The sequence below is a fragment of the Carettochelys insculpta genome, chromosome 1 (genome assembly GCF_033958435.1).
Source record: "Carettochelys insculpta isolate YL-2023 chromosome 1, ASM3395843v1, whole genome shotgun sequence".
In the NCBI taxonomy this organism is placed as follows: Eukaryota; Metazoa; Chordata; order Testudines; family Carettochelyidae; genus Carettochelys; species Carettochelys insculpta.
In genome coordinates, this window is record NC_134137.1 from 144,127,157 (window position 1) to 144,152,335 (window position 25,179).

Consider the following 25,179-nt stretch of genomic DNA (forward strand, 5'->3'; position numbering starts at 1 on the left):
GTCCTTCAACACTGTATAACAGGCCTTGTTTTCTGTTTCTATACTTAAAGCTGGTATAAAGTTATTGTTAAATAATAGTTGAATATTTTAAAATCAAAATTAGTTCAACATATATATTTACAATCTGATGTAGATCATTCGGAGATGTTCTCTTGTTTCTTTTCATTTTTGCACTAATACACATCAAAAGTTTTCATAAACCCTATGTTGTATGCCCTTCTGTTCAGACTTTAGTTGTTGCTCTTGATAGTTGACCTACAAGGTATTTCCTGACCTTGAGTGTCTTGAACTCTGTATACATTCAAGCATTAATTTTAAAATTATTTTCTTCCTTTGAATTGTTCTTCTTTTTCATTTTAAGGGCAGCAACATAACAGGTAGTCATTCTGGAATTGTATTTTAAAATTGTCAATTGTTTACACAGCAAAGAAGTTTGTCAGTGAAGAGGAAGGTAGTCATTTTTTGCTTTTTGAAGAAGATGTAGTAGTATGTGCTCTGCATTCGAACAGAGATATGTGGGTGTTCTGATTCTTTTTACTGGATCAGTAGGCACAGGAAGACTGTCTCTCTCCTTGGCTTGCTATGAAAAAGACAATCTGGTTAAGTTACATAGTTCACCTGTTATTGGTGCAGGGCTCTTCCCTACAGCGATTTATCCAGCCTACCCATATATATTTGCCACTCATTTGTGATTGTGAACCTATATGCATTTCCTTTTTAAAAATGAAAATGAGGACATTAGGGCCAGATTTTCCCTTCTAGGTAAATAAATAAGGGGTGAGGGTTTTTGTACATGTGTTGTACCCAGCTGCTCCTGGTGGGAACATTATTCTGAATAAAAGCGGTAGTGTTCTGAGCTCTTTTGAGAACCCAGCCTGTAGTTTGCAAAGACATAAAAATACATTTGTGCAACTGTGTGCACACAGTATCAAATTATATAGTAGCTCTGGAGAAGTAATTTAACAGAACTTAATGTCTGATTTTTTGAGCTAATAGGCAAAGATGAAACCAAGCAAAGCCTGTTGATGCTGTAGCATGTAGTACTTTAACTGCGTTTAACAGCTAATTTCAGAGGGATTATTACCATTGTGAACTACAGTCAGTGATTTATGACAGTATTTTCTGAAGATACTGTGTTACCACTACTCAATCTGTATGAGATTTGGAAAACTCTACAGCACAAATGTGAAAGGTACAAATATCCCTTGTTTTGGTCTCAGCATTAAAATACAGAAATGTAATTGCTTTACAAGGCTTTAAATGAGAATTGAACACAAGTGTGGAACTTGGAAGTGGATATTGGCTTTTAAAGAACAATACATTATATTACAAGTTCCTTTAGAGGGTGATTGTCTATTTTTAATTATTTGGGAACGAAGGAAGCAACATTATAATGATATAGTGTAATAAATTATAGAGTTCCATATTTGTCTAGTTTTTTTTGAGAGCTTAACTCCTTTTAAACATGCTATTGCCATATAAATTTCTAAATGCTGTTTACCTATCGCACAAGAGAAAATTGGCCCTATTTAGAGCAGGTGCAGTTTTCCCACTAAATGTAAATGTAAATGTGAATACAGGTAATGTGTAGTACACATGACTAGCAATATTGTTATACTGTTGTGTTTTCATATGCTGAGGGTATTGGAGGAAATAATAGGGGAGATGGTTATGTGGAGGATGCTCTGTGATATGAATGCACGTTTCTGAATTTTCTTTAGATGACTAAAAAAAAAAACTCATTCCAGACCTGATTTGTTTGTTCTGTTAATCTTTGATATATAGAAAGCATCTTTACTGATCTTTTTTGTAAACCATCTCATGCAATACCTGGCAAAACAGAAGCAATTACTGGTGTAGTCTCAAAGGGAATCTCAAACTTTTAAAGTGCCATGATTTAATCCTTTAAAATGGCAACCAGTGCTGCTAAAAACTCTTCTAATTGGTCACTAATGTATTTTGCTGTAATAGTCAATAGCTACTAGATTTCAGGCACATAATTAGCAACGCACATACATTTGGTCAGTACAATTGAAAATCTTAACAGCCATGGCTGGAGCAAGCAAAAAGGAACACAGAACTGGAAAAATGAAATGGTGTTTTGTCAATAGTACCTAAGTAGAACTGTACGCTTCAATAAAACAAGTGTCCTACTGTGCTGGAATACAAATGGCCTGTCTGTAGCAGGATACAGGGAAGAAATTTGGCAGAGAGGGATTTGAGAGCTTCTGGCATAATGTAATTGAATTGGCCATTTCTTTAAAGATACAGCAAATTGTTTGTTGCAGTGTTCATCATCATCAGAAAGGTCAGACAGCTTGCCAAACATATGATATCCATAATAAAAAATAAAACAGCGACTCTTAGACTTCCACACAAATCATTTATTGTATTTGTAAAAGCTGTAGAAATGAATATAATTTTTTTAGTCTAAATAAGATTGTAATTTGAGAAGAGAGGCGACTATTAGTCAGTGAAAACAGCCTCAAAAGAATGTAGGTAGTGTTCAACACAGGGATCCCCTTCCGTGCAGGCATTGTAGGTATTTTGCCAGTGATACTGCTTATTGTTGCTTATAAAATGCTTGACAGAGTAATCGCAAATTTATTTTCTATTTTAAAAAAATCCCCAAAGATGGGAAAGGGATTTAAAAATCAATTCCGTTTTTTAACAAAGCATCGCTGCTTCGTGTTAAAATTGGCTATAGTGCGACAGAGCCAAATGCTGTGACAAACTGTAGTACGTTTGAAATCTTCTATGAAATGCTCAATATCAGTACATTGGGAAAACTCTCTCAAGTCACATTCAGAACCATGAACATAGACTGTATTGTGATGCAAGCTTTGGGCTGTAGACTGATGTCTCAGGTTTGAGTAGCCGTTAGCTCGTAGATCCTAAAGCATTCAGGAGGCTAGCATTTTCATTTTCTGCACCAGTGATAGGGTTGGAAGTTGGAAACAAAATAATTAGACTAGATATACAGCCCCCAACAAGACAGACTGTGAAGCCAGGAGAGGGCGGAGGACTTTGAATTCTAAACCACATCTTTCTCTTGTCATGATTAATTTTGATGAGAAGGCAAAGGAGGGATAGTAAATGAGAGAATAGATGGCTACTGTTAATATTCAAGCCATATACATTAAAAAATTATATGAATATTTGTTCCTCTTAAAATCTTAATATTTCTTCAACTTAAAACCTGCTCTGTTAAAAGAGAAAATAAAATACATACATTTAGTTATTATATTCAGTAGATTATACATAAACATGTTTGGTTGGTGGTGGTTTAAAAAAAAAAACAAAAACCCACTCTACTCCTCACTGCCAGTGCACAATTGTTACTTACAGTGTGCTCTCTAACGGCAGCAGTGAAATGCCTTTATCCTTGTTATATTATTCCACAGGAGAACAGAGCTGTCTATCCAGAAAGCCTTTCCAGATATGCATTCCAGCTCTTCCCTTATGTAATTTTATTCTATTACTCCTATTTGTACTTTCATGTATGAAAAATTATTTGTCTAACTACTTGGTGCGTGTACCCTCAGATACTTATAAATTGATGTCACGTTCTGTTCCCTCCCTTAGTTGTCACTTGGACATACTATACTTATTCAACTCTGGTAATCTTTCCCCATAAGACAGTTGGTTCACTCTAGCTCCCATGTCAGGTCCCATTTTCCCTGGCTCCCACTACCTCTCATTTGGTTGCCAGTCACAGAACTTCCTCCAACTTGACAATGCTCTTCTGATAATAGGTCCAAAATGCCAGATGTGATCACATGATAGATATACATAAATATAAGTGTAACTATTGCTTTCTTGACCCATGATGTGATCTACTTGTGTATGCTGTCCAAAAAATGAATTTGCTTTTTTTCCAGTTGCTAGATTCTACTGCAAATTCCAGAATAGTTTATGATCCACATCCCTCCTGTTTTTCTGTCAAACTTCTCTCTTCCTTTCAGTTAGTTGTGAATTATTTTGGTTCTGACGTGTTGCACTTTTCATTTTTCAAAATTTAATTTTTTCTTTGCACATTTTTATGTCTAGAACCCTGTGTATCATTTTTCTGTCCTCACTTGTATTTGTGAATTCTCCCCATTTAACATAGTCTAGATTTATTAACATGCTCTTACTAACCAGTAAGTGACCTGTGTTTTGTGATACAGAGGAAGGCAGTCCCTCCCATCTCCAGATCTATCCGATCTGGCATGTGGGGATTTGTTAGACTTTGAGCATGTGGATAAGACCTATCAGCCAGGTCCCTGGGAAAGAACGTGTATAATACCTCAGAGCAGTCTTCCATATCTGCCAGCTTTTTTCACATATCTTCTCTGGGGGTGCCATCACTGGACCTAACCAGGTTATTCACAGAATCACAGACACATTCTCATGTTCCTCGACTGGCATTGTGTATGCCATTGTGTGCCAACGGTGCCTGGATGATTTATACATTGGACGGACGTTAGACAGGGAGTTAATGGGCACTAAACAGACATTAAGGCACGCCGGATCCACAAGCCTGTTAGTCAACATTTTAATGGAGTGGGCCAGTCTGTTAACGACTTGGAAGTTTGCGTGTTACTGAAGAAAAATTTTCGCACCACTATTCAAAGGGAGACAACCGAGCTGTCTTTTATATTCAAATTCGGCACATTAACACATGGTTTGAACCGGGATGGGAATTTTCTGAGTCACTATAGGGGCTCATTTGCATACTTGGCTTAATCTAATTCTTCACCTTCCCCCCACCATCCCTCTATTCTCTGATTTGCTCACCTTGATCATTTTTTTCTGATTTGTCCTCCATGATTACTGTTTTTGGTTCTCTGTGCCTTAAATATTGAGTCTGTTCTGGTATGGCTATGGTCTGAAGAAGTGGGTCTGTCCCATAAAAGCTCACCTAATAAATTATTTTGTTAGTCTTTAAAGTGCTACTTGACTGCTTTTTTGTTTTGATAGTATATAGACTAGCACGGCTCCCCCTTTGTTAATGTTCTACAATGTCTATCTAAGACAGGGATCTGCAACCTGAGGCTCTGGAGCCTCATACGGGTCTTTAAGGACTTCTTTGTGGGTCCCTACACTATAATTGCAAAGAAACAAAAAAAATGAAAAGTCCTCCTGATTGTATTTTAATAAACAGTGAACATCTGAAAGTCCCAAAGTGAATAACTTATATCTAAATAGCTAACAATATGTGATCTCAAAACATTGGATAACTCCCACTAGCATCCTCCAGAGAGAGAGAATGCATTCTTTTTTCTTTGCAATTATAGTGTAGGGACCCACAAAGAAGTCCTTAAAGATCCATATGAGGCTCCGGAGCCTCAGGTTGCAGATCCCTGTCTTAGACAGACATTGTAGAACATTAGAGAGAGAGAAGGTTTGGGAATGAAAGTCAGGAAGACAGTGGTACAAACACACATGTAAAGTATGAGTAAATAGAGTATGTAAAAAATTTGTGACCATCCTGCATTAAACATATATCACATTAGGTGTGCGCTGTTCTTAAAATAGGGGCTGAAAGAGTATGGTTTGACGTTATTTATTAAGGACCCTCTTGTATTCATATGCATTGCAGCTCTTGAATTACTGAGTTTTTTTACCAAATTTGAAAAAAATGGCTGCTCTGGCTATGTTGGTTGCCAACACCAAGGACACGGTGCACTTCATTTCTCATGTTTTGACAGCAGTCATTTAGAAATGTGTATGTTGCTTATATTTGACCTACATTGTTGTGTTTTTAAATGAATTATCTAGGTAACGTTAACATAGGTAGTCATTTTTATACCTGCTTTACACTGAAATGTACAGTGGGTGCTGTTAAAAAGTAAACATTAAGCATGACATGATATAAATACCTCACTGCAGTATGCATTCTAAATATAGGAAACACCTTCATCACATCAATACCACAGGATGTCATTTGTTTTAATGGCATCTCTGTTTAGCCTAATCTTTTTAAAAATATGCTACAGAATAAACAGGAACTGCTACATAACTGACTGGATTTTTCTTGAAATCAAGAACAAATTTTGCTAAAAGTAGATACATGTTGTCAGAAAGGCTTGTCCATCCATATCATCTTCTTATCCCTTGATATTGACAGAACCCCAGGCCATGTGTACAGAATTATTATAGCATAGTCTTCAGAAGTGATGATGATTAATGACCTCACTTATACCTGTTAGTTTTTTATGATCCGTAAAGACCTCCGCTATTTTCTTCTATGGTCAAAGAAAAAAAGAAAAAGGAAAGAATCAGTTGGTCTGTCCTATACAGACTCAGAAATATGTCTGACAAGCCCATCTCATGGGACAGTGTGTGGTCATGTAGATTGTTTGTTTCTTTGCAGCTTAACTGTCATGGCCCCCTGTATTTGTCCTGATGTGCACAAGCTTAATGGGAAAGAAAAGCTGTGAACATTCTAGCTTTTTGTTTGTTTGATTGCAAGCTGGATGAGATCCTCCCCTTTAGAACTAAATTTGAATAAAGAATGTTAAAATCACTTTGGCTTTTTTTGATTTAATTACATGACTTGGAAATTAATTAAAATTCCTGGGAAAGGGGAATATTTTCTGGAACCTGACCCATTGTCATAGCAACCTGCTGCTTCTCTGTACTTTCTTCAGTGAAAATTTCAGGACCATGCAGTATTTTAAAACATTAATTCTTGTATTGGTTAGGGCTAACATTACTGACTTTTCTTCACAATGGGCAGACCTCTGTTTTTCCCTTTCCTGTGTATCTCCCCAAGACTACATAATAATAAAAACTGAAAATGCGGAAAGACATGAAAATGTCTTGAAACAATTGTTGCTGTCAGCAGAAGCCTTGCTAGCTTGTTAACATTAGATTTGAATCATCAGCATAATAGCTGTAGGAAATTGTACGATGAATGGATGCCAAAAGGTCTATTGATATCTGCTCCTTCCTTTGAGTATACATGGGGTGGTCTGTGCCTGTACACCCCCTGACAGTTTTGGATCTGGACAGAGGGAATTTAGTGATACTCCAAGGACAAACACACAGCATGGTGTTCAAATATAAAGAAGTGGGTGCTATCAGTACAAGCCCCCAATAGAATGTAGCTTTGCCATCAGTTCTTATTTTATAACTAGGCCTAAATCCAAGAACTCTTTCCCTTTTGTGATATAAGGTATAACTGGAGTCTTGCTTGCAGGCTTGCTTGCTTGCTTGCTCGGTTTCTTAGCCAGTAAGAGGGTAGTACCCTTTCCAAAGCTGCTTTGAAATCAATGTCATATTGGCCTTCTCTTCTTCACTTTCCAAACTGTTTTATGATGGCCCAGCTCCCAGTTGTTTCCTAACTGTAGTTATTATCCCTGCTTTTGCAGTAATCCAATCTGGAGATGACAGTTCTCCATGGGGCTTCTCCTTAAAATCACTCAGAGAAATTCCAGCTGGTGCAGAATACAGCTTCCCATTTAAATTGTGTTTCTTATGGGAAGTGAGAGACATCTGTGCTCTGTAGAAGCTCTCATTTCACTTCTGGTGCAATCCTAGGTGTTGTTTTTAATTACTGCCCTAAGTGGTTTGGTTCCTGGTTACATCAGAGATGACTTCGTGTGACACAGTGGTAACTGATATCAGCTGCATTTAGACTCATGGGGGACTAAAGGCAGGGCACTGTAAATGAGCAGTCCCTTCCTTTGGAAATAATTTCCCTTGTCAGTGTATCAGAGCCAGAATTTGCTGACCTTCAGGTCACACTAGTAAGTTGCCTTGTCCATAGGTTGGAGGGCAAAGTGAAAGAGGAGAAGTGGTGGGGAGCAAAAAGAGAAGGTCTATACAGTTATAACTATACAGTTAGACTAATATTTAAATTAAAATCCTTCTCTTTTTGCTCTTCACCAGTCCCCATCTTCCAACTGTAGGGTGTATTCTTAATAAATACGTGTGCAACAAGAGAAGATACTTTAAATAAGTCTAAACAAATAAACATCAGATGGTCATTCTACAGCCTATGCTTGCATCTGTCTCAGAGTTAATTGTGCGCTGCTAGATTCTGTCTCCTTTGGGATTTGTAAAAATCTGCCTAAAGTTTCTGCATTTTATTTTTATTTGGTTTTACTGGGGCTTAAGTATTTCCATACATGGATTGGATGTGTGAACAATTATCATTTGACAGTTGTTGGGAAATAGGAGACACAGCGGATCAGCAAAGACTGACATAGCACACCTGGTGCTATCCAGTTGGATATGGCAGATCTACCACTTGAATGTTAAGGAGCACCTTAAGGTTGTGGGCCTTAACTTAGTGTGGTAATAACTGTATAGCCTCCAGATGAGTTTCTGCTGAAATGTGACTGTGTTTCTCACACCTCCCTTGGTCGCTTTTTCTATCGTCTAACTCTTCTTACAATGTACTTCTTAATATATAACTTAAATATTCTGTGGGCTGAGCCCATTATTTCTTGTTCCATCTTTGTTGATTAATATATTTGATTGTCCCCTCTAGCATATTTGTAGACAGTTGTGATTCCCCTTAATCTTTTCTTTAACCAAAACATGCTCTGTTGTCTTAGATTTCCCTCTTCCCAAAGCTTAGTCATTTGAGCTGCTTTCCTTTTAAATTTCTCACATTTCTTTGAGCTTGCCACTTCAGAAAGAAAAGTGTTTTCTCTCAATTGGAATATAGTATTTTTAAGATCTAACTCTGTACATCATAATTTAACTCAGTATTTTGTTAGGTAGCATATACTCTTGATCATACTAGTCAGCCAATAATCTTCATATGTATTTCATGTCCCGTGGGTGTCTGCCATCTGTTACTTCATGCCATTAGATTTCCACCAGATTTGCTATATTTCCTTCAACACACTGTGCAAAAAATAACATCCTTATCTTTTCTTTCATTGATCTCACAGTTTAGTCTTAATTACGCACCTAACCAGATTATGGTCATTATTTCTATATTTCCACTACCTCCAGTTCGCCATTTTCGTGGCTTATGTAATCTGGGGCCTGATTCTCCAGTGCGTTGCTCAGTCACATGTGTGCAAAACAAGTATAAAGTAGTGTGAAGACACTACTGAATCAGCCTTTTATACTCTTGTGCTTGTTTTGGATGGCACTACTAAATGACTATACAAAATAAAAAGCAATACACACTCAGCTGTCCAATTTAAAGATTTGTTAAAAAATACATTTTATGGTCATGTAAGAATTGATTCTGTGTTATGTGTAAAGAGAATGGAAGAATGCTAGTCGAGATTAAGTGATCACAGTGGTTTCTTCTGGCATTAAAATCTATCAGACTCAGGGACTATGGTAACACTCCAGTGATCTGTCGACAGAAGTCACTGCACACAAAAGGAAATCTTCAAGAAGGCAGATTTTGATAAACTCAGAGAGCTGGTAAGTAAGGTCTCATGGGAAGCAAGATTAAGAGGAAAAACTGCTGAAGAGAGTTGGCAGTTTTTTCAAAGGGGCATTATTAAGGGCCCAAAAGCAAGCTATGCCACTCTGTAGGAAAGAGAAAGTATGGTAAAAGACCACCTTGGCTTAACCTTGAGATCTTGCATGATCTCAAAATCAAAAAGGAGTCATATAAAAAGTGTAAATTGAGAGAAATTATGAAGGATGAATATAAACCAACAATATGTGTATGCAGGGGCGAGATTAGAAAGGCAAAGCACAAAATGAGCTCAGACTAGCTAGAGACATAAAGCGTAACAAGAAGACATTTTGGAAATATATTAGAAGCAAGAGGAAGACCAAGGATAGGATAGGTCCACTACGCAGTGAGGAGAAAGAAACCAATATCGGGGAAACTTGGAAATGGCAGAGGTGCTTAATGACTTTTTTTGTTTTGGTCTTCACCAAGAAGTCTGATGCAGAAATGCCTAACATGATGAATGCTAGTGGGAAGGAGGTAGCTTCAGAAGATAAAGAAAAAGAACAAGTTAAACATTACTTAGAAAATTAGATGTCTGCAAGTCAGCAGGGCCTGATTAAATGCATCCTAGAATTCTCAAGGAGCTGATAAAGGAAGTATCAGAACCTTTCGCTATCATCTTTGAAAAGTCCTGGAAGTCGTGAGAGATTCCAGAAGACTGGAAAAGGGAAAACATAGTGTCCGTCTATAAAAAGGAAAAAGAGAACAACCCAGAAACTACAGACCAGTCAGTTTAAATTCTGTGCCGGAAAAGATAATGGAGCAAAAAATTAAGGAATTCATCTGCAAACATCTGGAAGAAAATAAGGTGATAGGTAACAAGCCAGCATAGATTTGTGAAGAACAAATTGTGCTAGATGAATCTGTTAGTTTTCTTGGACAGGATAACAGCCTGGGAGAAGTGGTAGATATGGTATACCTAGACTTTAGTGATGCATTTCATATGGTCTCACAAGATCTTCTTATCAATAAACTAGGCAAATACAACTTACATGGGGCTACTATAAGGTGGGCACATAACTGACTGGATAATCATTCTCAGAGAGTAGTTATTAATGGTTCTTAGTCATGCTGGAAGCGCATAACAAGCGGGGTTCCGCAGGGGTCTGTTTTGGGACCAGTTCTATTAAGTATCTTCATCAACAGTTTAGATATTGGTATCCAGAGTATGCTTATTAAGTTTCCAGATGACACCAAATTGGGAGAGGGAGCAACTGCTGTGGAGGCTAGGGTCAGAATTCAAAATGATCTGGACAAACTGGAAAATGGTCTGAGGTAAACAGGATGAAGTTTAATACTGACAAATGCAAAGTGCTCCACTTGGTAAGGAACAGTCAGCTTCATACATGCAAAAGGGGAAGCAATTGTCTAGAAGAAGTAGTGCGGAAAGCGATTTAGGGATCATAGTGGACCACAAATTAAAAATGAGTCAACAGTGTGATGCTGTTGCAAAAAAAGAAAACAACATAATTCTGGGATGCATTAATAGGACTGTTGTGAGCAACACACGAAAAGTCATTCTTCCGTTCTACTCAGTGCTCATTAGGCCTCAAGTGGAGTATGGTGTCCAGTTCTGGGCATCACATTTCAAGAAAGATGTGAAGAAAGTGGAGAAGGTCCGGAAAAGTGCAACATGAATGATTAAAGGTCTAGAGAACACGAGCTATAAGGGAAGACTGAAAGACCTAAACAGTTTAGTTGTTTAGTTTAGGAAAGAGAAGACGTAGAGGGGATATGATAGCAGTTTTCAAGTACCTTAAAGAGGGTTACAAGAAGGAGGCAGAAACATTGTTCTCCTTGGCCTCTGAGGATAGGACAAGGAGCAATGGGTTTAAACGGCAGCACGGGAGATTTAGGCTATGTCTACACGTGAAGCCTACATCGAAGTAGCTTATTTCGATGTAGCGACATCGAAATAGGCTATTTCGATGAATAACATCTACACGTCCTCCAGGGCTGGCAACGTTGACGTTCAACATCGACGTTGCGCAGCACCACATCGAAATAGGCGCTGCGAGGGAACGTCTACATGCCAAAGTAGCACACATCGAAATAAGGGTGCCAGGCACAGCTGCAGACAGGGTCACAGGGCGGACTCAACAGCAAGCCGCTCCCTTAAAGAGCCCCTCCCAGACACAGTTGCACTAAACAACACAAGGTCCACAGAGCCGACTACTGGTTGCAGACCCTGTACATGCAGCATGGATCCCCAGCTGCAGCAGCAGCAGCCAGAAGCCCTGGGCTAAGGGCTGCTGCACACGGTGACCATAGAGCCCCACAGGGGCTGGAGAGAAAGCGTCTCTCAATCCCTCAGCTGATGGCCACCATGGCGGACCCCGCTATTTCGATGTTGCGGGACGCGGATCGGCTACACGTGCCCTACTTCGACATTCAACTTCAAAGTAGGGCGGTATTCCCATCCCCTCATGGGGTTAGCGGCTTCGACGTCTCGCCGCTGAACGTCGATGTTAACATCGCAATAGCGCCCAACACGTGTAGCCGTGACGGGCGCTATTTCGAAGTTAGTGCCGCTACTTTGAAGTAGCGTGCACGTGTAGACACGGCTTTAGAGTGGTTAAACACTGGGTGCCAGGCACAGCTGCAGACAGGGTCACAGGGCGGACTCAACAGCAAGCCGCTCCCTTAAAGAGCCCCTCCCAGACACAGTTGCACTAAACAACACAAGGTCCACAGAGCCGACAACTGGTTGCAGACCCTGTACATGCAGCATGGATCCCCAGCTGCAGCAGCAGCAGCCAGAAGCCCTGGGCTAAGGGCTGCTGCACACGGTGACCATAGAGCCCCGCAGGGGCTGGAGAGAAAGCATCTCTCAATCCCTCAGCTGATGGCCACCATGGCGGACCCCGCTATTTCGATGTTGCGGGACGCGGATCGGCTACACGTGCCCTACTTCGACATTCAACTTCAAAGTAGGGCGGTATTCCCATCCCCTCATGGGGTTAGCGGCTTCGACGTCTCGCCACTGAACGTCGATGTTAACATCACAATAGCGCCCAACACGTGTAGCCGTGACGGGCGCTATTTCGAAGTTAGTGCCGCTACTTTGAAGTGGCATGCACATGTAGACACGGCTTTAGAGTGGTTAAACACTGGAATAAATTGCCTAGGGAAGTTGTGGAATCTCCATCACTGCAGATATTTAAGAGCAGGTTAGATAAACATCTGCTGGGGATGGTCTATACCAGGGGTCAGCAACCTGTGGCTTCAGAGCTACTTGAGGCTCTGAGAGCTGCTGCTGCTGACTCCCCTTGTGGCTCTGGAGGCGGTGATGCTTAAACAGAATTTATTTATTTAAAATTATAAATTAAAAAAAAAATTCCGTTTAAGTGGCAGCAGCTCCAGAACGCTGAGCAGTCAGGGGCAGCAGGGTAGGGAGCTTGGAAGTTAAAGCTGGCCATGCGGGGCGCCACTCCACATGGGCAGAAGTCAGCTGGCAAGAGTGGGGAGGGGCCGCAAAGCCATGCAACCTTGCAGCCCACTGAGAAGGCGGAGGAAGCGGCGGTGGCAGTAGTGGTTGTGGAGAGCAGTGTGGGGAAGCTGCGGCGGAGGTATGCACTGAGGTGAGTTAATCCTGGGACAGACAGGAAGGTTGGGGCTCAGACGGATTAAGCCTGGGGGCAGGGTTGTGGGATGAGGGGTAAGGCCTAGGGATTGGGGGTGGATTTGGGGGCTGAGGCGGGTGAAGCCTGGAGATGGGGGGTAACAGCTTTCTGACTGGTACAAAATAACGGTGTGTGTGCCTGCACTCTTATTAAAAAAGGGGTGATAAAAAGCACAGTTTGATGTCATTTGTTAAGGACTGTGTCCTATTCACGTGCACTGCGGCTCTTGAAGGATTGATTTTGTAAGGGGCTTTGAAAAAAATGTCTCTTCTTGTGATTTCGGTTGCAGACTCCTTGTCTAGACAGTGCTTGGTCCGGCCATGAGCGCAGGAGACTGGACTCAATGATCTCTTGAGGTCCCTTCCAGTTCGAGTGTTCTGTGACTCTATGAAAAGCCAATCAGAAGATGGCTTCGCTCTGTCAACAGAGTGGCCAGACTGCTCGCTTGCTCTCTTGACAAAACAGGCACCCAGAAGCACAGCAGACAGGGCTGCCCATCGTTCTGGATGCCTGGCTGTCGAGAGAAGCCCACCCCCCTGAGCGGCCACACAGCTTTTTTGTTGACAGAACCTGTGGATGAAAGGTGCTCTTCCTCATCTGGGAGAGGCAGAAGGTTGTCAGCGAATATGCCAGGTTCTGTCAAGATACTGTTGACAAATCCCATTTTGCGTGTGGTTGCTCCACTAGTTTTGTCAACAAAACTGGGGTTTTGCTGGCAAAACTCGCTAGTGTAACCATAGCCAGGATCTTTATGCATTATTGCTCTAAAGAGTATTTTCAATACCATTTTTGATGTCTCTTATATCTAACGTTTTGGATAGGTGGTCTATGGAAATTTTCCCCTTTTTTGCCAGGTCTTAATATGACTACTTGAACCAATTTCTGACAGATTATCAGAGCCCAATTTTGTTGTTTTCTAAACAGCTCTCTGAATGTCTTTGTGTTTGTTATTGTGGCAGCCTAAGAAGAGTTATAAGTTATCTTCCCATCTTCTAAATAATCTTTCATTATTTATTCCCTGTAACCGCAAGGTAAAAATTAAGATAATTAGCTTCAGCTTTTCATTGCTAATGAACTCGGCCAACAAGTGATATCTATTTATTTACCATAGGAAATAGATTGTATGGGAATATTATTGTGGACTTTTTTTGCTTACAAGCACATATTTTATATATGCAAATTAGATGCACTCTAAGTTAACTCAGAATATTTGAGTCGAAATCCTGATGATATACTCAGTGGCAACATTAGTATCCCAGGGGGTTCCTGGGACAATTTACCCCTCTTGCAGAGCTTTTTTTCCCCTGAATCTGCAGACTCTGGAAAACAGTGCTGCGTATATTAACTCTTCTAAATGTAAATTTAAGATAAACTTCCCGAACATAAGATAATTTTTAAAATGAAAGCTCAGACTCCAGAGCACAGTGTTACACTGTGGGGGGTGGTGGTGGTGGATTCTGAATCATGAAATTAATAGATCCTGCTTTCTTAATATTTAGTCTTCATGATGGTGAGGGGTTTTTTTTGTGCATCCTAATTGCATTTTGCCATAGCTAAACTGTCATGGTGAAATCTCAGCAAGTGGATGTACTTTCAAACACTTTAAAAATTTCGCCCTTGTTCTACTTTATTTTTTCTGCCCTATTTTGCCTTTTGTTTTAGCCCTTAACAGTGAATTGCCAATAACAGTCTAGAATTTAATATTTTAGAATGCTAAACTGCATTATCATTACAAGAAGGCGTGTCAATGTTAATTCTTGCACACTGCATTCTCTTTCCATCACAGTTATTTCAATGCAAACCTTCCTCCTCCCATGCACTGTAGAAAGAGGCATTTGTCTTTTCTGGATGTTGCATATCCTCAAATGGCTGATCTCCTGTGACACAGATATTACAAAATTGTTAGTGAAAGCACATCTCTGCTTTGGCTCCTTCACTGCACTGTGGTTGATAGTACAGAATATGTATGTTTATTTCACATCAGTTGATTGTGCTGAACAAAAATGTTTTGGCTCCAGTAATATTTTTGGAGGAAAGACACCCTACAATGAACTACCAGTAGGGATCTCTTCTCAGGCTTATTCCCTGATTCCTCAAACCTGCTTTCAAGATGTCAAGTTTCTGCCGGTATCACTGACCGTGATTAGAGCTGTGCTGAACTTTCACCACAAAATGTGAGCCATCCAGAAAGATGGTGAGTTTCAGTTTTTGTGTGAGCTTTTCTTTTGATGACCTTTAGTTGAAGCTTGGGCCAAGACCAGCCCCTTCCTTCTGCTGTACAGTTCCCATGAGGCTTAATTTGCACACTTATCCCATACATCTTCTGAAGAGAGAACCTTTCTCTTTCAACCCACTGAAAACACTAATATCTTGAGGAGTACCTTGACTGGTCTGCTACATTTTTAGCACCCTGGGGCCATGGACATGCAAACTGCTCTTTCACTTTATCCAGTCATCTTTAGCTGGTTTGTTTGAAGGGTCCAGTTAGTAGACCTGCTGTCCCCTTTATCAAAATTCAGGCTGCTGGTAAAATTTTTGGCACAATACCTCTACCAGAATCAACCTAATGCAAAGGCAAGTTAGCCCAAGGGTGACAGATGTGTTATGTTGGGCCCTACTTTTTGTCCCTGCAATTAGCATCCCCCCCCGCCCCCGTGCATCCCCCTCCCCCAGCCTGTCTAATGAAATCCAAAGCGATGGAAATTTTAGTTATGTTCATGTGAAAAAAGAAAAACAGACTAAAAACCTTTAGACGTGTAAGAAAATTAATCTGTAAAATGTAAACAATTTATGAATTGGTATAAATGTGAATACACACACACATAAAAACAGTAACATATTTCAACCTTTTCAAAGAGATGGATGAGCCTGAGACCCAGCAGCTGATTGTGCTGCACCGCATTTATGAAATTTTATACCTGCCCTTTGTTCACCCGAGTTAGGCCATATGAAGTGAGGAGAAGGTGTTGCTTTGTTATGACACATGGAACTCCCCAACAGCTGGTAAGCATTCCTATTATCCTTCCTGGCAAGACTGAAAGCATTTTTTGTTTGCATCTTAACTTTGATTTATTTGTGTGTTGTATAGATTGCATATGTGGGAGTAAGGGGTGTTTTTTCCCCTCCTCTCTTGCTCTCGTCTCCTTTGAATATGGTTTAGGGAATGCTGCCTTAGGTTTAGTAAGCCCAGGACTATGGGGTACTAGCTTGATGTGGTCAGTGTAACACTCTTTGGCCCCAATCCTGCAAAAGGGGTTCCTCTTGGATGACAGGATCAGAACAGATGATGGTTCCTCAGGGTCTTGCTCTCACCTGCCTGAAAAGATAATGCCACATTTATTTGTATTCTTCTAGTAAATACAGCATTCTGCATGGATAACACCTAGCGTAAGCGGCTTTATCAATAATAGCTCATAAACTGGAATAACCACAGCAGAAACCTAAAAGGCAAATGGCAATGAAACATGAACAAAAGGTTGCTAATTTAGCAGCAACAAACAGGCACTTCCAATAGCCCAATTAAACATCATAATTGGACAAACAGAATATGCAGTCTTAAAATTAGCTTGTACAAATTTAATATTTTTATAATGGACTCTGGAGCAGCACAGAGCAGTGGCAGTAAAGTGTGCCCCCTCCTAATGAAATGTTACTGTAATTTTATTTCCCCTGTTCTGTGTAATACCTCAGTATTCCCTTACCTTTGGCAGGGTAAAGATTAGAACAATTGCAGGTAGCCCCATTTCTTCACAAACATCAAAAACTGAATGGTAAATCTGAAATATTCTAGTGTTATATAAAATAACGAAGCATCCGGGAGTATGTACCTATGCCGCAGGGAAACAAGTGGTTGCTTATACTGAGTAACTAAACAAGATTTAGTGAATACCCTTAAATACAGATGTGCTTAGAATCCCATAACTGTTCTGTTTTGTATTGATCTCCTCTCTCTCTCTTTCGCGCTCTCTCTCTCTCACACACACATGCACCTTCTAGAGGCATGGAACGAATTTACAGTTCAGTGATGTGGGCAATGGTGGATTTCAGAAGCCACCTTTGTGCCCTGGTCCTCTTGGATTGTTCCATGGGTCACAATGTAACAGACGGCCATGGGAGGCCTAATCGAAATTATAGGATCATCACCAGCCTGCCTTAGACTGCACCACTGGCTGGAATCATGACTGTGTTGCATGTGACAGCCCCACTCCATACACCCCCTTATGGCTCAAATCACTGATGACACATGAGGGGGTGCCAAAGGACTGTGTTCCCTGCAAACACCATGGCAGGGAAGGGCAAGGGGCCAGAGCTTCTGAGCATCCCTGGGAAACATGGGGATGGGGTGGTTGGGTCCCCTTGCACTCACTGTCAGCACAGGCCAAAGCGGGAGAAGTAGAGCAACGTGGCTCAGCTCTGCACGTTAGCTCCCCCGCCTCACTCAGGAGGAGGGGCAGGACTGCCCCATTGGTGGTAAGTGGAGTGATGTGGCTGGGAGCAAGAGTGGGACCAGGGGACCAGGATAGGGATCGCATGATCCACTTTCCCCTGCCACTACCAGTGAGTGTGGGTGACCCAACACTAGCTGATGGCACCAACCCCCTTTTCTCCAGTCCCCCTAGTCTCCCCAGACCACATTGCTTGGGGGAAGCAGTTTGGACGAAGAGGCATGGTGGGAGCAGAAGAGACAGGACAGGGCAGAGCATGAGTGGGAAGAGGCAAGGGTGGGGTAGCACTTGGGGCAGAGGGGCTGTTGTCCCGGTCCTCCCTCGGTGGCACAGGGGGAGTTGTGTTGGGGATGGTGTCTCCCCCACGTCCCATGCCCCTGCCCCAAATCCTGTCAACAGTGCACTCTCTATACTAGGGCCTGCAAAGGAGTCTTTGGAAGGCAGCCTTAGGACTGTCTCCAAAGTTTCTTGACTGGAGAATTCCTTCCCAGAGATATCCAGGTTTTTAATGCCCATTTTACTGTTCCAGATGTTTTGCCCTTGTAAAGGCTCTGGATCTTGGGTAAAGCTCATACCCATAGTCTTTCATTATGGAAATGGCATGATTAAGACCACGGTGCAAAATGCACAAGTTGTATTAATTTTTGGCCTAATTCATGTTACTGGGGTGAATAAAAAACAAGTGGATGATTTTATTTGCATCTATTTTTCCCCAGTTGCATGAGGTGCATAGCTGTGTGTATGGGGCCAGGGGGAAGGCGTTTCCAGCATGGATTACATGATTGCTAGAACTGGGGTTTTACATATTTTGAATTTTAATGGAATAAGGGTACTTTTAGTGCTCAGACCTCTGCTTTCCTATATGCCCCCCTCCCTCATCTCCAGAAAAGTGTCATGCAGGTGGTGTATTTGTGCAATAGAGAAGGTTTATGTATTAACCCCCCCTCCGGGCCAATCAAAGCACAATAGATAAAATAATCTTCACTCCTATCAAAGTCAGCCATGTTTCAATAACTTGCACAACAGGTAGAATTTGTATGTTTTAAATACAGACTTCCCACTTCTTTTTAAAGACTATTTCCTCTCTCTCTCGTGTGTGTGTGTGTGTGTGTGTGTGTGTGTGTGTTTTCATTCCATCAGGGAATTTGACATTGCCCATTGTCAAAACACAAGAAACTGGGATACGATGGATGGCAGTGTATGTATGCAATTAAACTCTCTCTGCAAATACTTATACAAAAGAATGCAAAATTAAGGTTGAACAGGCAAAGTTAATTAATGAATTTCTGAACATTTGAATGCTTTATAATCTTTGAAACATCTTTTGGATTTTTGTATCTAATCTCCCAAGTGGTCATTTTATATTATGAAAAAGGGGGACATAACCAGTTTTTGTTAGGTACTGCTATTCCATATCACCACCTCACCATGTGCGGTCAGTAGGACAGAAACCCTGGACCTAAACTAGAACTAAAAGGTTAATCACAATAGCTGGCAGTAGGATTAAGCTGTTATCTTCTGTGGGCCAGTCGCTAGAGAAAAATGTGTAACATATAACAGTGAGTTACATATTAATTTTGCAAACTCAAGAGCACATGCACAGATTTGGCAGCTTCTTACGGCTTTATTCCCATTTGTGTAACCTCTCAGTGGAGTACAATGCCTTGCTCATTAATGAGGGTTGTGTCGGTAACAGAATTATTACCAGTCAACAGAAGAAATGACTAACTGTCTCCTAGAGCCATACTCCATGTGCTTTTTGTTCTTAGACCAAAGAGGGAAAATTGCAGGGCGAGGAGAACAAGCCTCCATTTTGAGGAGGAGGCAGGGTTACTATCTCTGACTGAAGCTATTTTGGGAGTTTCTTCTGTGCATGTTCTGGGAGAATCCAGGCCAATCCTGGAGCGTTGGCAACCCTTGGTAGAAGAGGATCCATTTTTGTCCATGGCCCTTCTGGAGCAGCTTTGCATGCTGAAGTAAGAAACCTGAGGTGCTGATGGACTGTTGAGGGAATACAACTGCAAGCTTCTAGTAACTGTATTAAGTGACATGTGAGTGGGAAATGGCATCTTTTTCAGCCATTGACAAAGGGGCTAAACCTGAACAGATTTACTGTGGGAACTGCAAAGGGCACCTTCCTGACTGCAGGTGTATCCACTACCAAATTTCAAGGCCTTTCTATTGCCGAGGGAGATGTTACAGTTCTTAACAAACAGGGCAACCATATCGTCCTGTCCCAAATACAGGACAGGGAGATATGTGGGGGAGGGAATGGCTCCTCCCGGCTCCACTAAGCCCTGGGGAAGCATCAGCCCCAGCACTCCCCAAGCCCAGGAGAAGTGGCAGCTGCTGGCCCTCCCCCGGAGCTCCGGGGAAGCAGCAGCTGCTAGCCCTCTCCAGGAGCCCAGGGAAGCAGCAGTCCCCAGCGCTCCCCAGGAGCCCAGGGGAAGTAGCAGGGATGTGGAAGCCGCCCATGCTCCTCCCCCTCTTACCCCCCTGCTTTTCTGAGGCTCAGGGAAGTGACCTACCTGCTGGCAGAGGAGGTCAGCAGAGGGAGGGCCCAAATATAGAGCAATTAGTCCCTTTTCAAAAATAAGTAGGAAGGCCTTTTTGGCATCCCAAATAGAGTTGCCGGGTGTCTGGTATTGAACTAGACAGTCTGGTATTTGGGCTCTCTGTCTGGTTAAACAAGTCAAAGAACACCAGACACATAAATGCCCGGTATTTTAATTTTATTGTAAGTTCTCAGCCAGTGGAGGGGAAGGGCCTTTCTGAACACTCATGCTCCGCAACTGGCCTCACCATATGCTGCCCCCGCTCCGCCTTCAGTGCTGCAGCTGATTGCAGGGAGGGCTCTCAGTCTCATCCCTTGCTCTTCTGAGATTGATGTCAGGCATCTTCACCACAAACTTCCTTTGGTGATTGGGGGTGTGGAGCCCTGAGTTCTCCTCCTGCACGAGATGGTTGGTGTGGGTGGGATGCCTCTCTCTCTTCTTGGCCCCTCAAAGGAAGTCTGGTTGGCTTCTGGCTGCCGTGTCCCTGCCCCCATCCCGACGGGCTGTGTGATTGGGTGGCAGGTGCTCGGGAGATGGGATGAAACAGTGAATGTGGCAGAGCCAGAGGCAAAGTTGTAGCATGTGCAGAGTCTGAGCTTGTGAATCCGTCACGTAACTCGCTGTTCCCGGCTGCCTCTGCTACGTCTCAGGTATTAGGAATCCCTCGCTGGCCTGTTCCCATCCCGGCTGGGAGAGGGGGTGGCTGCCCACCCGTTCCATCCCAAAGAAAATAGTCGTCCCCCAAGATATGTGAGGGTTGCGTTCCACGGAGCCCTCATGTACCTTGAAATTTGCGTAAGTCAGGGACCTTGGGCAGTGGTTGGAATGTGGAAGGGGAGCAGGGTGGTTAAGCCTGGCGTGGGTTAGGGCTGCAGGAGGGACAGAGGGGTGGAATTGAGCCAGGTCTGCGGGGGTTGGAGGTGGTTGGAGCCATGACCGTGGTGGCTGAAGGCGGGGAGCGTGGTGGAGGCTGGAGCCAGGGTGCACAAAGGTGGCTGGAGCCCCTGCCTTCTACCCCCGTGGTTGCACTCAGGGGAAGAGCTGGCTGCTGCCAGCTCTGTTCCCCTTTGATAGGGGGATTTCCTCCGCTCCTGTCCCTCCCCCCGCCCCCGCACCTCAGTAGCTGCCTAAGGCTGGAGCTTCTGGGGTCCCCCTCCCATCGTGCCAATGGGAGATACATGCATGTTGAACGTGCGTATCTTGAGGGAGTACTGTACGTTTCCCCCCCTCCGCTCTCCGGCTGCTGGTGTCCAGTATTTTTGTGGAGGATATCTGGCAACCCTAGCCAAATATGGGATGGACGGTCACCCTATTAATAAAGGGCCAGGAAAATATAGGGTTACCATATAAAAATGTGGAGGCTCCTGGAGGGAGTGTATCTGTGTCAGTATCTACCAATTCATGTTCTATTAATGTGTTCTAGTGTCTATAGCATGTTAATACTAGGTGAGTTGGTAGATACTGACACAGATACACTCCCTCTTAGGGGTGTCCTCTTTTTTGAAAGGTCAGATATGGTAACCCTAGAAATGTTTGTATAGGAAGTTGTTAGGCAATCTAAAAAAAGGGATTACTGCATCTCACCCTAGAATTAGAGAGTGTGGGTGTATGTAAAACCAACACACTGCTGCTGAAATGGTCAAAAGTGACAAGTAGTTTTGAATGCCCGATTTGGGCTCTCTTAGTGGAGACTGAATGCACAAGGCTTTTTGAAAATCAGGCCTCTTTACAGTGCTTTACACAGAGCACTGAAAAGCCCTACACACGTTTGAAAAATTTTGTCTAGGTACAGACACACACACACACGTGTCTAGAGTATTTAACTTCCTTTCCTTTATCTCGGGTTTCTAGTTGGGTATTTATTTTTGAAACGTGTTTAATTCACGCTTATGTCATTTCTCTATTTACAAAGCATTGTGAGAGCCGTCTTTGGACATAAGGGTGTGCAGAGGAGTGCAAGGTATTTTTTTACAGCTCTGACTTATTTTTTCAAAAGACAGGAAAGTGAGGCAAACACAGGGTTAAAAGGAATCTCAATTGCTAAGGTATTACAGGGATACACTGTAAAATCAGTAACTCATCGGGCTGGGGTATTAGCACGCATGTTGATTTGTTTGTATCCAGGCTTCCCTTTGCTCACCCTTCCCCCGCCTGGTCCGCATCTGTGGAGTCGTGAGTCATATCAGGCAAGAACAAAAATGGATGTGGTTGCTACCTGTTTGTGGTTGATTGGTTGTTTTTCCCCTCCGATTGCTGCAGGCTCGGAAGAGAACAGCGGCTTATCAAGCACTTCAATCTGGTTTGCTGAATGTAACAGCTTAAGAGAAAATGGCTGCCTTGTTTTCCAGAGCTGTCCTACAGATGACCATGCAAGAGAAAATGAGGATCTGAGCATGAGACATCTCAGAGTAGTTTCCCGGGCCATTTAGCATTTATAAATACGCTGTGAAGGATTCTTTTTCTTTCCAGGTAGCTGCATGACTTAGTCCTCTAAGATTTACCGTTCAGCACACTGGTCCCAGCCGAGCTGCTTGAAGGATGACTTGTTCTGACTGTAGGCAGAAGGGGAGCAATTCCAGAGATGTCTTAAATACTCTTTGGAAGCCTCTCATAAGCAGAGATTCTGAATTTTGTATTTTAGTCTAAAATGTTAGTAGGATAAAAATGAATTAAACTATCATAGTAATTTTAAAAAAGGTATTGTATCTTATTTCTTAAAAATAACTTCAAACGGTGCGAAACAAATGTGCACAATGTTGCATCACAATATAAGCAGAGGTGATGTGACACAATATAGAACTGCATTTTACAGGTATAAGGAGGCCAAGAAGTTTTCGATATTAGCACACACGTGACCTGTAAAGGACAGCATTTCCAATTCCCACTGAATAAAGAGCTGAAAACCTACACTCTTCTGTGCACATTTTCACACAGTAATGAAATTACAAAAAGAATATAGTTGACAGGTTGCACTATATGCTTTGCAGAAATACAGCTCCTTCCATCAGAGAATCTCAAAATTCCTTAATGAATTGAAATATCCAAACATCCTCATGAAGAGGTCCTTATTTCAGTTTTATTGATGGGGAAACTGAGGCATAGAGGGGGACAAACTTTATGCAATGTCCTCAAGCAATATTTCTTAAACTATGTTCTTCAGAACACTGGTGTTCCATAAAAACAATGCAGGGGTACCATGAGCGTCTGATATTATACACTGATGGGATATATATTTTTCTGATGTTAAAACCAGATACAATGTCACTTCTTTGTTGCTCTGATACCTGATTAAATTACTTAATTTTGGTTTTGCTGTGTATATTGCTGTTTGGGGTGGGTTTGGGTTTTTTTTGTTTGTTTGTTTTTTTGGTCTGGGATTTTTTTTTTTTTTTTTTTGAAGAAAATTTTCTCAGGTATTCCGCTTAAAAATATTATCGTTTGGTGTTCTGTGGTCTCAAAAAGTTTAAGAAACACTGTCCTAGAGGAAGTTTTTAATTACAGAACTTGGAACTCCCAACTTCTAATCCTTTGTCTTAACCACAAGGCCAGCTATGTTTTCCTATTTTTAAAGTTTTAGGAAAAAACAGAGTAGATTTGTCTTTGAATTGCCAGACTTCCCTACAGTACTGGAAAAGCCTTTGGTTTGAAGTTGCTGCTGTCAGTGTTAGTATTGCAGCATTAATGTATGTTGGTTTCTAAGTTTTTATTTCCATAGTGGTGCAAGGATACATATTTTCCCTCATAGCAGCTTCCCCTCCTCCTCATCCTTAAACTTAGTCGTTCAGAAGTCTGTTTTGGGATTCCTGTCATTATCTTCAGGCATCACCAAAATTGTGTAATCTGGTCAGTTGAATGTGGAAGGTAACGTCACTTATTTTATTTTGTAATGGGAAACCATAAGGACAGATACTCTGGCCCCCTCTTTGTTTGATTACACATACAGTTGAATCTTTACAGCAAGTGGAGCTGTTACTGAAGATGTCTACATTAAAATTCCTGTGATTCCATCCCTGTTATTTTGTGGATCAGCTGGGAACACATTAGCTGCGTCTACACGTGCACGCTACTTCGAAATAGCGGCACCAACTTCGACGTTAGGCGGCGAGACGTCGAAGTCGCTAACCTCATGAGGAGATAGGAATACCGCCCTACTTCGACGTTCAACGTCGAAGTAGGGACCGTGTAGATGATCCGCGTCCCGCAACATCGAAATTGCTGGGTCCTCCATGGCGGCCATCAGCTGGGGGGTTGAGAGATGCTCTCTTTCCAGCCCCTGCGGGGCTCTATGGTCACCGTGGGCAGCAGCCCTTAGCCCAGGGCTTCTGGCTGCTTCTGCGGCAGCTGGGGATCTATGCTGCAGGCACAGGGTCTGCAACCAGTTGTCAGCTCTGTGTATCTTGTGTTGTTTAGTGCAACTGTGTCTGGGAGGGGCCCTTTAAGGGAGCAGCTGGCTGTTGAGTCCGCCCTGTGACCCTGTCTGCAGCTGTGCCTGGCATCCCTATTTCGATGTGTGCTACTTTGACGTGTAGACGTTCCCTCGCTGCGCCTATTTCAATGTTGGGCTGAGCAACGTCGAAGTTGAACATCGATGTTGCCGGCCCTGGAGGACGTGTAGACGTTATTCATCGAAATAGACTATTTCGATGTTGGCTGCACGTGTAGACGTAGCCATTATGTGTTAATATGGCTGCTTTTCTCATGCAAGGATTAATTGGGTGGCTGTTGCTGCCATTGCCAACTTACTGGATACCAGCCCAGGGACTGAGTTTTGAAACCTGCTGTCAGTGGAGGTCAATGGACCTGTAGCAGTGTCAGACAGAAGTACTCTGGTGAATCAAATCCTAAATATATTTTGGAGATCTGGTCAAATGTTTTTAAATGGAAAAACGAAAGAAAATTCCTTTAAAGGGATTTTTAAAAAGTAATTCTTTTTAAAATTTCTTTAAAGGAACTAAAATTAATTTCTTTTGTTTTTAAGAAAAATGAACAGACAAATTTTAATGCCAATTCGGATAAAATATTTTATTTTTGTTTGTCCCCCCTCCTTTCTTATTTTAATAGAAAAGATAGTAGGAAGGAAAGTGCCAAAAAAAAAAATTAAAAACAAAACTAGAGTTTTCAGGTTGTTGGGAATA

At 42.1% G+C, this 25,179-nt stretch overlaps 1 protein-coding gene across 8 annotated transcripts in view; it reads left to right on the plus strand.

Annotated features, from left to right (window-relative positions):
* Positions 1-25,179, plus strand: part of TBL1X (transducin beta like 1 X-linked) — a 296,176-nt gene that overhangs the window by 87,280 nt on the left and 183,717 nt on the right. The gene's annotated exons all lie outside the window — the stretch shown is intronic.